This window comes from Notothenia coriiceps, unplaced genomic scaffold, assembly GCF_000735185.1.
Source record: "Notothenia coriiceps isolate Sejong01 unplaced genomic scaffold, NC01 NC01_scaffold00019319, whole genome shotgun sequence".
Lineage (NCBI taxonomy): Eukaryota > Metazoa > Chordata > Actinopteri > Perciformes > Nototheniidae > Notothenia > Notothenia coriiceps.
This window is the reverse complement of record NW_011352020.1, coordinates 74-4,155: the sequence shown is the minus strand read 5'-3', so window position 1 is coordinate 4,155 and position 4,082 is coordinate 74. Positions and strand designations below refer to the sequence as shown.

The following is a 4,082-nucleotide window of genomic DNA, read 5'->3' as shown; positions in this document are numbered from 1 at the left end:
ATAACGTTAAAAAGGGAGTGATTTGTAAAATATCCATAAAGAAAAAGTAAATCTGTTTACAGTTCTGTTTCAAATGGGTGTTGAGAGATGTATCCATAGATCTCTTCATGTTGCTCTCAAAGTGCACCAGATTGATGCTTTTAACTTCAATATTTAAAAATCTTCCCAGGGGAGCTTGCCCCCTGACCCCCCTATGTGAGGTCCACACACCACCTATAAAAATAACACTTTACCCCTGCTTACACCTATATGCCGTGAGCTGATTATCGAGCCTTCATTGTAACAGTCGCGGGTACACTGTGTGTGTGTGTGTGGGGATTGTTGCAGTAGAACATTCCACTGTAGCGACCAGTACATTAATGGGAAACCCTAAATGTTTGAGCACCCTCTATGAAACGTCAAGCTACCCCACAGCACCCCCAAAATAGAATCTCTGGCGCCGCCACTGAGCCTGACTATTTGTGTTGGGGGGGCCCGACTTTTTTTTTTCTCCAAAGGGGGGGCCTGACAGAAAAAGTTTGAGAACCACTGACGTAACCAGAGGTCTGGGAGCGAAAGACCAATAATATAATATAAGAAATTGGATACTGCTAGGCCCCCATCCAACCTGCCGCGCTGTGTAGTTGAGGCTTTCAAACTAATTATGTATGTTATCAGCATGCATGGTACATCAGGAGATTCATTCCCAAGACTTCCAAAGTCCTAGAGACCTTCAGTTTCTGACCCAGTCTGATGATCTCCCAGATGAGTGTAGTTAACAGCAAGCTGTTGAAAACATGTATGTACCTGTTAGTCGAGGCTTGTATGTGAGGGTCTGTGTCAGTGAGTGTGTGAAGAAACGCTGCAGGGTATCCACTGAGGCTGAAGCTCCACACAGTGAAGCATCAAATATCTGAATCCTGTAAAAAACACAGAGCCGGGGAGTGAGAAACAAAAACATCGGATAGCATACATGTTCTTAATACTGTTTGTTTACTGTAGGTACATCGTCTAGAGTTAAACAATAAACAACTCCTGCTACTGGCCACACTTCCTTGTGTTTAATTACAGGACAGGAATTCTGTAGTCAATGTTTTAGACACATGCAAAGTGATGCACTTTTAGAGGTTGCTGTCTGTTCTGCTGCAGACAGTAGATGTGACTCAGTGTGTGAAGCATGCAGAGACAGGAGCTACAGTAACACTGGTTTAGGCAAACACATTCTGATCATAGGAGCAAGGTGCTCTCTTCAAACAAGTGGCAAGAATTTAGCTGAGAACTGTGCAGTACAGAAAAATGATCAATCAGGCAAAAACATGATAAATGAAAGTAGCAGATGAAGCTAATGTGGTCATGAGCTTAAAACTGGGCTGCTGAAAAAAGCAGGAACATCAGTGTGACCCACAAAATTCACTTTTCTGTTGTGACACGATGACCACAAAATTCACTTTTCTGTTGACTAAAACTGAGCAGCATAAATTAATTACTGTGGCTCATGCAGGGGCTGCATTCTTACACATTTTAACACACATCCTTTCCTCCAGGAAAAGGATCCAATAATCAGTTTCAGGTTGTAAGTTAAATCACATGCACTCGGGGGATCCTTATCAACTCAGAAAATCTGAAAATATAAACGACGTCACCAGCCACTGTTACATTCATCTTCAGACAGAGACTTCCATCCCAACAAGACTATCTAATTGTGATAAAGTTGAATAAAAAAGCACCATCGCTCAGCTCCCGCAGATTGCTGCGTCTCACTCTGGTCCACGGTGTCCAGAAGCCCTTCAGAAGACCGAACAAAACAATAATAGAAACATGATAGTTCGACATTAAAGCAGTTAAATGTAGAACATAACTTTCAGGGTCCAGAGGTGTGAATCAAAGTGCTTTACTCAATATGTCATGAACACAGGACAGACAGGGTGGGACTCACAGAAGAGCATGAGATCCAGGAGTGAGCAGCACAGCAGAGACCCCCTTCTGTCTGCTGCCTCCGGGCTCAGCTCGAAGCCAGCCCCCACCAACACTCCAACCACAGCTGCAACAGAGACCCCCATTTGCATTATCCTCATTGTAGTAGCAGCGTATGTCTATTGGTGAAAGTGTCCATGATACCAAGATGGCATTTTTTTGTTGCTTTCCTGCAGGTAAAACTACCTCTTAATATATATGAATTGACGTTTTAAATGTTATTTTTAATCACTGTGCCATAGTAACATTAAGGCTAACCCTACATTTGAATATGACACTTCAGCAACATTTCTATCTTTAAAGGATCTGTAATTTTCTTCAAAGCATGGGAACTTGCAGTCAAAAGAAAAACATTATTCTCCTATGATCAGGATATTGTTTTTAAAAATATAAGAACACTATACTAATCATAGGCCCTTCCAACCTTCTACCAATCATGTTCACCAACAATAAACCTTTATTGGCGTAAATAACAGGCCATGCAAATTCCAATTTAGCGCACTTCATCATGAGCAGAAGTACTGAATAAGAGATTTAGTTAAAGTTCACACATCAGATATTCTTTTAAAAAATGAATCAAAGTGTTTCTGTAATGTATTCTTAGTTGCGCTCTGTTCCTGCAATATGTAAGAAAGGGAAACAAAGTTTAATTTTGTGAGCAGGTTACATTGTTTAAAGCTGTCGTCAAATCATCTTTGGCAAGTTCTTGTTCTTGCAGAACTTCAGTGTTAGTATTATTAGATCTCAGTGCTGCGTTTGACACTGTTGACCACAACATATTACTAGGCCGACTAGAAAACTGGGTGGGACTTTCGGAAACAGTTCTAAATTGGTTTGAATCCTACTTAAAGGACAAAAAAAACTTTTTTTCTATAGGTAAATACACATCTGAGTTGACAAATATGACATGTGGGGTACCTCAAGGCTCCATCTTGGGGCCTTTTCTCTTTAACATCTACATGCTGCTACCACTGGCTCAGATAATGAAAAACAACAAATTAAGTTACCATAGCTATACAGATGACACACACATTTACGTAACAATTTCACCAGGAGACTATGCTCCAATTCAAACACTGAGTAAGTGCATTGAACAAATCAATGACTGGATGTGTCAGAACTTTCTCAAATTAAACAAAGATAAAATTGAGGTAATGGTTTTTGGAGCCAAGGCAGAACGTATAAAAGTTAGCGCTGAGCTCCAGTCTGCAATGTTCAAAACAACAGATAAAGCCGGAAATCTAGGTGTAGTCATGGACTCTGACCTGAGTTTCAACAGTCACATTAAAACAGTTACTAAATCAGCCTACTATCACCGCAAGAATATATCTAGGATAAAAAGACTAATGTCACAGCAGGATTTGGAAAAACTTGTCCATGCTTTTATCTTCAGTAGACTTGACTACTGCAATGGTGTCTTCACAGGTCTCACTAACACATCTATTAGAAAGCTGCAGCTGATTCAGAACGCTGCTGCTCGAGTCCTCACTAACACTAAGACAGTGGATCACATCACTCCTGTTCTGAAGTCTTTACACTGGCTTCCTGTGTGTCAAAGAATAGATTTCAAAATACTGCTGCTGGTTTATAAAGCTTTGAATGGTTTAGGCCAGGGATACATTTCTGACCTCCTGCTAAATTATGAACCATCCAGATCTCTCAGGTCTTCAGGGACTGGTCAGCTTTCTGTCCCCAGAGTCAGAACTAAACATGGTGAAGCAGCGTTCAGTTATTATGCTTCAAATATCTGGAACAAACTCCCAGAAACCTGCAGGTCCGCTGCAACTCTGACTACTTTTAAATCCAGGCTGAAGACTTTTCTTTTTGTCGCTGCTTTTGATTGAACTATTCATATCTTACACTGCACTGTAACTTTTGTACTTTTTATTCATGTACTTTTTATTCATGTAATTTTTCTTTTAATGTTTATTTTATTATCTTTTCTTTTTAATGACTGTTTTTAAATGCCTTTGTCTGAATGTCTTTCATTTTTGTAAAGCACCTTGAATTGCCCTGTGTTGAAAGGTGCTATATAAATAAACTTGCCTTGCCTTTGAGACATTAGAGACTATTACCGAGTTAATAGTTATTTCATTATGACTTAATGTAAATACGCTGAAGTTGTTTCA

At 39.9% G+C, this 4,082-nt stretch overlaps 1 long non-coding RNA gene across 1 annotated transcript; it reads right to left on the bottom strand.

The window, feature by feature from the left end:
* Nucleotides 1–792: 792 nt before the first annotated feature.
* On the bottom strand, nucleotides 793–2,022 carry LOC104951855 (uncharacterized). Its single transcript, XR_799066.1, has 3 exons — nucleotides 1,916–2,022; nucleotides 1,707–1,764; nucleotides 793–899 (listed from the first exon to the last, which is right to left on the bottom strand). It is a non-coding gene; the product is annotated as an uncharacterized lncRNA (long non-coding RNA).
* Nucleotides 2,023–4,082: the final 2,060 nt, after the last annotated feature.